Source organism: Lupinus angustifolius, chromosome LG10 (genome assembly GCF_001865875.1).
Source record: "Lupinus angustifolius cultivar Tanjil chromosome LG10, LupAngTanjil_v1.0, whole genome shotgun sequence".
Lineage (NCBI taxonomy): Eukaryota > Viridiplantae > Streptophyta > Magnoliopsida > Fabales > Fabaceae > Lupinus > Lupinus angustifolius.
Window position 1 is genome coordinate 9648514 of NC_032018.1, and position 9866 is coordinate 9658379.

The window sequence follows — 9866 nt, forward strand, 5'->3', positions numbered from 1 at the left end:
TCACTTGGTTGTCGGCTCCACATACAATCCTGCATAGTGATACTTATGTGAGTAGTAGCACCAGAATCCACCCACCAAGTATCATTGGGTACATAAACTAAATCAATATCAGAACAAACAAGAGTGAGAAATTTGGGACACTCTTTCTTCATATGTCCTTGCTTCTTATAAAAGTAGCAGGTATATTCCTTATCACTCTTCAATTTCTTTTGCTTAGAAGGCCCTTTCGCGTCACCCTTATTGCTCTTTCTTTTCTTATTTTGAGGGATCATAGTCAAGTGAGCACTTTCAGTCTTATCTCTCTATAGCCTCTCTTCCTCTTGCACACAGTGAGGTATAAGCTCGCTGAGGGACCATTTGTCCTTCTGAGTGTTATAACACACTTTGAATTGCCTAAAGTGTGAGGAAGAGAGATCAAAACCAAGTGCATGAGCAATTCATCACCAAGCTCTAGCTTAAGTGACTTGAGTTTTGATACGAGATTAGACATCTCCATAATGTACTCCCTTATGTCCCTTTGCCTTTATACTTCATGGAGATAAGTTTAGCCAAAAGGCTACTCGTCTTCGCCTTTTCATTTTTTGCAAAGAATTGTTCTATTTCTTCAATGAACTTCCTTGCAGTTTAACCCTCAGAGATAGAGTCCTGAAACGCATCTAGAATAGAGTGTTTCATGATCATCAGACACATTCGGTTAGAGCGTTCCCATTTCTCAAATTTAGCCTCATCGAGATTTTCTACAGTAGAAATAAATTTCTCCATACGAAGTGCCAGATCCAAATCCATACAGCCGAGAATAATTTCTATAACTTCCTTCCGGGCCTTAAAGTTTGTCCCATTCAGCAATGAGATGTTATTAATTTGAGGAGAAATATTTGAAGCATTGATAAAAGACACTAAATACACAGAACATAGAATTAATAACATGCTTCACATCTAAACAAACAAGTCATGTAATATATATAAAAGAAGACATGTTCACATAATAGACCCATCACAAGATACCTAGCACAACATTAGTTTCTAGTCTTTGGACAGAGAAATTAATTTGTAAGTGGTACTCTCAATGTAATGATCAAATATTAACAACTAGTTCTATCAAATGATAGCCTTTTTTTGGAACGACTATTATTCACTTGAAATAAAAAAGATTATAATTGTTACATATTTTTCATCACATGTATGTTATTATTTGGCCAAATTGTGTATTCCTTTGGGCCGAACATAATTCGCATAAATAATTTCATACTCATCTGTGTAATTTCAATTAATTTTCACAATAAAGGTTACTTTGGCAACATATTGTATCAATTAATTCAAAATAATTACTAGACAAAAGGTAAACAATATGGGTCCATTATAAAAAATAATAATCTTAGAATTAAAACCTTAAGATTTTATATTTTTTATGATTAACAAATCTTATCCCACAATATAATTACAAATCAAAAGATATATTCATGCATATTTTAAAACATATACAATATAACTTGCATATATATATATATATATATATTTATATATGATCAAATCATAATTATCCATAAATCATATATACACATGTTTAGATTACAAAAACACCAATGTAGATCAAATAAATTTTTGCACCATAGTTATACGACTGTAATAAAAGAAAACATAAATTGTGCCTAATGCACACCTCAATTGCATTGTTCAACTATGAAAAAATAAGTGATTTGTTCAAAACTATGCACAAGAAATTGATTCACAACGTTACTGCATATTCTGATTTTTTTTGTTATGCAACAATCACATTGCATATATTTAACTCATATAAATTGACAGAACTTTTCACTCATTTTGAAAACAAGCATTGGAATAATGGTGCGTGAAGATCTAATGAGTGTAGGTTGATAACAGTATATATGATTCCAAATAAATATATTAACACATAATGAGAACATGTGTTGAATCCATTGAATTCAACACCTTTAAGATGTAACATAAATGATCAATTCAAATATTTCCAATTTTCATAACATTACTTGTTGGAAATTCCTAAACATAAAATTCTCAAATTAAAATTAGGGTTCATACAAAAATTGGAAAAACACTCTTTATGGATAATCATAAAATTCAGAACCTACGCTCTGATTCCACTTGTTGGAAAATTCCTTATGATTGGTGAAATACCAATGCTAGGATCTTGAATCTCATGATTCTCACCATAATATAAAACAAGAATGCAATATCATACCTGAATCCATATTTTCTAATATACTCCATTGATCTACCTTTCTGAGAGAGTTTTGGTACGATGGTTTTCCTCAACCAAATCCTTAATTCCTTTTGGGACTTTCGTTTTCCCTCTGATGGGGAGAAGTGAAATCTGTTTGTGATTTGGTATATTGGAGACCATAACCGTTCCTTATTTGTTAACTTATAGGGTTTTCATTATCTCCTATGAGCCAACCTGTTGGATATTCACTCATTAAGCTCATATCAATTATCACTTTTTAGAAGTCTTATGAGTTTCCAGTAATTAGATCACTTATTTTATAACCCAAAATAAATAGTCAATATAATTGTATTAAATTTATGATGTCACCTTAATTAGAAATTATGAATTTCTAACATCTGATAGATTGACAAATCGGGGAAACATCAAGCCCCAAGTTTGCTCTAGGAAATTTTGTTGGGATGGACCCATGGCATAATTGTCAAATGAAGAACTGAATGTTTTATTGTGCTTGAGTTTCAGAATCCAATTCCAATATATTTCGGTAGATCCTGAATTATGATCTTTCATTGGCCATTTGTAACAATCTTTCGTTCTTTAAGTGTCATTTAGATTGCATTGCCATATCATCTGAGCATAGTCATTAGGGTGAAGATAAAGAGCAATGTCCTCAATCTTAACATGGAAATTAGGATGAATGATGGTCACGAGTCTATTGATATCCCATTTGTTATGTTGATAGACTTAATTGATTTTAAAGTCAATGTCTTGTATATTTACATATTCCAACAAAGAGCAAAGAGGTCTCACATCCATTCGTGTATCGTACCAAAACAAAATGTTTCCTCTCCCAATACTTAATTTGAGACCATCCATGAGCTCTTTCAAAGTCTTCTATGATTTTCATAAGAGTGTAATATCTATGTATTGTCTGTGTTTAATAGTGTAATATATATGATTTAAGATAAGGAAATGAGAGAGATTATATCATTTTCATAAGAGTGTAATATCTATGCATTGTTAATGTAAAGATTTATGCACAGTCAATATATGATTTACCATTCATTTGTAGTACTTTTTGTAGAGTCAATGATGCATAAAAATAGTGGATGATGTACTGATAATGCATAAAACTCTTATACTTTCACTGCATAAACTTTGTTGGATTTATTCAAGTGTGAAGTCTCACACTAGATATGCAGGGAGGAGCGAAATAGTTTATAAGTAGGAAAGATCCATAGAACTAATGCCTTAAGGTTTTGGTTCAAGACGTGGTGTCTCACTTGTGGCTCTCCACTCTTCCCATACCGGGTAACAATGACACTCCCCAGTGGTTGGAGGCTTCCCGGTCACAGTCTGGTCCAACAAGTAGTATCAGAGCCAATGGTTCGGCTGGGACATGGTGGACTTTAGGGGTAGCGGACCAAAAAGTGTGTGGTACCTACACTTGAGGGAGAGATTGTTGGATTTATTCAAGTGTGAAGTCCCACATTGGATATGCGGGAAGGAGTGAAAGAATTTATAAGTAGGAAAAGCACATAGAACTAATGCCTTAAGGTTTTGGTTCAAGACATGATGTCTCACTTGTGACTCTCCATTCTTCCCACACCCCGGTAACAATGGAACTCCTCAATGGTTGGAGGCTCCCCAGTCGTAGTCTGGTCCAATAAAAATTTTCTCTTTTCATAAATTTTTTTGTAACATCCCAGTTCTGACATGCGACCTCCCAGACCCATGAATACACTGAGCGTGCCACCTCTTCAGCTTAAATACTCCCTGAGACTAGCTTAATGATAGCGACTCAGTGATATAGTGACTATTGATCCCTGAGGTCACGGGTTCGAGTCGTGGAAGGCTCCAATGGGAAGGGAATAAAATACCGCAGGGAGTATTTAAGCTTAAGAGGTGGCACACTCAATGTATTCATGGGCCTCAGAGGTCGCATGTCAAAACTGAGGTGTTACAAAAAGGCATCTTTTTATTGTAACACCCCAGCCCTAACATGCGACCTCCCAAGCCCATGAATATACTTGTGTGTCACCTCTTAAGTTTAAATACTCTCTGCAGTATTTTATTCCCCTCCTAAGGGCGCCTTCCGCAACTTGAACCCGTGACCTCAGGGATAAATAGTCACTATACCACTGAGTCGCTATCATAAGCTAATGTAATACCCCAGCCTTGACATGCGACCCTAAGGTCCATGAATTTACTGAGTGTGCCACCTATTAAGCTTAAATAGCCCCCGTAGTATTTTATTCCCCCTAAAGGGAGCCTCCGCGACTCGAACCCATGACCTCAGAGACTTATAGTCATTGACTCCATTGAGTCGCTACCACTAAGCTAATCTAACACCCCAACCTTGACATGCGACCCTAAGGTCCATGAATTTACTGAGTGTGCCACCTATTAAGCTTAAATACCCCCTGTAGTATTTTATTCCCCCTAAAGGGAGCCTTCACGACTCGAACCCAGGACCTCAGGGACTTATAGTCATTGATTCTATTGAGTCGCTACCACTAAGCTACAGTGGGATTTGGCTTGCTGATTTGGCCGTGGGATTTTTGGGTTTGATTAAAGGGGAAGTGTGTTGTATTTGGGTAGTGATTAGGTCGTGGGTTTTTGGGTATGTATGATATGATTTTTGGGTGTTTTGTTGGCTAGTTGAGTGTTGGTTAAATGGGAAGGGTTGTGTACGGTTATTTGGCCATGGTCTTAAGGTGTTGAGGAAGATAAGAGAACTTGAAGAAGGTTGAAGGGTGGAGGCACCACAAGCTGAATTGCTTGATAAGCCTAAGTAATTTCGCCACAAGGAAAGGAACCTTGATAAGAAATGGTCTTGGTTCAACCAAGAAACTAGGAGAAATCTCAACTAGCAAAGGAAAATTATCCAAGTAAAATATGAAGTGTTTTATTCATCAGGTAATTCGGTTACATATAGTAAAAAGGAATTCGTCAAAGGCTTTAATTTCCCACGTGAACAAGGAGTAATTCCTATTGATGACTTGCCTAATTTAATTTACACATGTGTTTTTGGTGTTTAGTGCATTTAGTGAGTTGGCTGGATGAAATCCCTTGCTTGTACACGTCCTAGTTCATTGTGAGTAGGCTGATTGCTTGCTTTGAATTTGTTTAAGGAAAAAATCCATTGCCATCAAGTGTCTTCATGCGTGGAGTGCTTAATTAGGAAGGTTGTGAAGGAGGGAAATTCTTTCGTTGTATAGTTTGCCTTGGCCGAAATGTGTAAATCTCAATTTGGTAAGTTTTTAAAGCTTGCCATTATCTTCATGATTTGGAGAAGATTTGAATTCTGATTGCCTTGGCCTAATTCCCACATGTGCTAATCTTGAATAAGGAAAGTTTTTGAATGGATTCCCTTGCATTTACACGCCATCCTCACATAAGGAAAGTTTTGGACCTCCTTGATGGCATTCCAATTTGAGTTGAATTGATAAGGAAAGTTTTTGAATGGGTTCCCTTACATTTACATGCCATCCTCACATAATGAAAGTTTTGGATCTCCTTGATGGCATTCCAATCTGAGTTGAATTGATAAGGAAAGTTTTGAATGGATTCCCTTGCATTTACACGCCATCCTCACATAAGGAAAGTTTTGGACCTCCTTGATGGCATTCCAATCTGAGTTGAATTGATAAGGAAAGTTTTGAATGGATTCCCTTGCATTTACACGCCATCCTCACATAAGGAAAGTTTTGGACCTCCTTGATGGCATTCCAATCTGAGTTGAATTGATAAGGAAAGTTTTGAATGGATTCCCTTGCATTTACACGCCATCCTCACATAAGGAAAGTTTTGGACCTCCTTGATGGCATTCCAATCTGATTTGTTTGGATTAGGAAACAAATTCTATGGTTTGATGAGCCCTTGGTATTTTCCTTAGAAGATCCCCACGTGTTCTTCCAAAATAGGTAAGACTTCATTGTGTTTTCATGGCCTTTCAAAGGTGGATGCACGACTTGGCCAAAAAGCGGAAAGGCTTTCCTTGATTTGCATGTCCTTTTCCAAGAAAGGAAGGTATTGATGCCTCCTTTAACACATGTCTTGTACCTGGATTACATGATTCCTAATACCATTTATTACAACTAGAAGTTTGGCCATTTAAAGCCCAAAAAGGCAAATAGTTATTGTTTGACAAATAAGGAAAAGGAATTCAATTCTAAACTACATGTGGGCATGATAATCCCCCACTTATTAATTAGAACTCCCACACGCCTCAATTTGCCCCTCCTTGGCTGTGGCCAACTTGGGTTATTTCTATCAAAATAGTGCAATGTATGGGCTTGATCTTCTTGTCAATGTATGGGCTTGATCTCCTTGCTGGGCTCCAGTAATAGGTTGAGAGTTTTGTGTGCTTTCTTGGTTTTGGACCGGGTCACGGGCGCTCCTAGCCCACTTAGCTCTTCCTCATTGATGGGCCTTGGTGTATTCATATCATCCCATCCTTCTTGGAATGAATTCATCCTCGAATCAAAGTCTTCATCACCTGCATCAAAAAGAGAAAGGTCAGCAACATTAAATGTGGCACTAATGTTTCTGTACTCACCTGGAAGGTCCAGTTTGTAAGCATTGTTGTTGATTCTCTCTAGTACACGAAATGGGCCATCTCCTCTAGCTTGGAGTTTGGATTTCCTTTGTGCATGAAATCTTTCCTTCCTCATATAGACCCAGACTAGGTCTCCGGGCTCAAAGATCACCTCCCTTCGCCCCTCGTTTTCTTGTTTAGCATAACCTTCTGTCTTTTGCTCTATTTCGGCCATGACCCGCTCATGTAGCTTTTTCACATAGTCCGCTTTGGACTTACCATCCTTATGCTGCAACACAGATGATTTAGGCACATGTAATAAATCAAGAGGGGTTAGCGGTTGGAACCCATAAACCATCTCAAATGGAGACAATTTCGTGGTACTATGAGTGGCCCTGTTGTAAGCAAATTCAACATGGGACAGACACTCTTCGCAACTTTTTATATTCCTTTTAATGATTGCCCTCAAAATGGTAGATAAAGTTCTATTAACAACTTCGGTTTGGCCATCTTTTTGGGGATGGCACTTGGTGGAAAATAGGAGTTTAGTCCCAAGCTTCCCCCACAAAGTCCTCCAGAAGTGACTAAAGAACTTGGTGTCCCTGTTACTCACAATACTTCGTGGTAGACCATTTAGGCTTACCACTTCCTTAAAGAATAAATCAACAATATGAGTTGCATCATCAACTTTTTTACAAGGTATAAAATGAGTCATTTTCGAAAAACGATCTACTACAACAAAAATTGAATCTGTTCCATTTTTAGATTGTGGCAAAGCAACCATAAACTCCATGGATAAGTCTACCCACAAATAATCAGGTATGGGCAATGGAGTATAAAGCCCATGGGGCATGCTTTTAGATTTGGCCCGCTTGCAAACAATGCAATTCTCATAGTGCCTTTGCACATCTCGCCTCATGTGAGGCCAATAGAAGTGTTATTGTAACATATCTAGGGTCTTTTGGACTCTAAAGTGGCTCATTAGCCCCCCTTCATGAGACTCCTTAACAAGAAAGTCTCTAATGGATACTTTAGGCATACACAAATGCTTCTCTTTAACCAAATACCGATCTTGCCTATAGTATCCATCAACAACAACATACTCACACTTATTATACACATCAGAAAAATCATTATCATTAGCATACAAATCCTTAATCAATTCGAAACATAACATTTTGGTTTCAAGAGTGGAAAGTAGAGCATGCCTCCTTGATAGAGCATCGGCCACAATGTTGGTCTTTCCCTTCTTATATTTTATGATATAAGGGAATTGTTCTAGGAACTCAACCCACTTATCATGTCTTTTATTTAACTTACCTTGCCCTTTCAAATATTTTAGTGACTCATGGTCACTATGTATGACAAACTCCTTGGGTAGGAGGTAATGCTACAGAGTCTGTAGTGCTCTTACCAAGGCATACAGTTCCTTATCATAGTTGGAATAGTTCAACATTGGTCCACCTAGTTTCTCACTAAAGTAAGCTATTGGGTGTCCTTCCTACATTAACACAGCTCCAATTCCCACATTAAAAGCATCACATTCTATTTCAAAAGATTTTGTAAAATTAGTCAAAACAAGAATAGTTGCATTAGTTAATCTTTCTTTAAGCCTCTTAAAGACTTCCTCTTGTTTCTCACCCCATTTAAAGCCGACATTCTTTTTAACAACCTCGTTAAGAGGTGCAACTAGGGTACTAAAGTCACTAACAAAGCGTCGGTAGAAGCTAGTCAAGCCATGGAAGCTTCTGACATCAGTTACAGTTTTGGGGGTGGGCCAATCTTGGATGGCCTTAATCTTTTCCCTATCAACATGGACCCATTGGGCATTAATCAGGAAGCCTAAGAATATCACATGGTCCACACAAAAGGAGCATTTTTCGACATTAGCATACAATTTTTCTTTTCTTAACACAAGTAAGACATGCCTAATGTGTTCATGGTGTTCGTTTATATATTTACTATATATCAATATGTAATCAAAATATACTACTACAAACTTTTCCAAAAACTTTTAAAACATGGTTCATTAACCTCATAAATGTGTTGGGTGCATTAGTTAACCCAAAATGCATAACTAACCACTCATACAATCCAAATTTAGTTTTACAAGCAGTTTTCCATTCATCCCCTTCCCTTATGTGAATATGATGATATCCACTTTCTAAATCAATTTTAGTAAATATACAGGCACCATACAGTTCATCAAATAAATCATCTAATCTAGGGATAGGATGACGATAATTTATCGTGATATTGTTAATTGCCCTACAATTAGTACACATTCTCCAGGATCCATCTTTTTTGGGCACAAGGATGACAGGGACATAACAAGGACTCATGCTTTCCTGAACCTAACCCTTTTGTATCAACTCCTCTACTTGCCTTTGGATCTCTTGAGTATCATGAGGGTTGCTCCGATAGGCAAGCCTATTGGGCAAAGATGCCCCGGAGATGAGATCAATATGATGCTCAATTCCCCTTAAAGGTGGGAGGCCACGTGGGACCTCTTGAGGAAATACATCCTCAAATTCCTGCAGAAAACTTTTTACAGAATCAGGCAAAACATTATCAGAGTTAGTACTTAAACAGACTTGTTACCCAATGAGTAGGTAAAGGGGTTGCCTATAGATTATAGCACCCTTTACTTTCCCTTTGGAAGCCATCAAACTTCTTTTTTTTTTTCTCATCTTTTTTTCATTCTTTTATTTTTCATTCTTTTTTTGTGGTTCATTTCTTTCTTTTTCTTCTTTTTTTCTCGATCCATTTTTTCCTTTAGCTTTCTTTGGTCTTCACCAACTTGCCTTGGGGACAAAGGTGATAATACAATTTTCTTATTACAATGCATAAAAGTATACTTGTTAGAGAAACCATCATGAATGGCTCTCCTATCATATTGCCTTGGCCTTCCAAGCAGCATATGGCTAGCCTCCATCACTACTATGTCACGTAGTATGGAATCCTCATATTTCCATATAGAGAAGGGAACCTCTGCCTGTTAATTTACCACCATCTCTCCAACCTCACTTAACCATTGTAGTCGGTAAGGGGTTGGGTGGGTCCTTGTCACAAGGTTGAGTTTAGAAACCATCCTAGAGCTCACCATATTGGCACAGCTGCCACCAT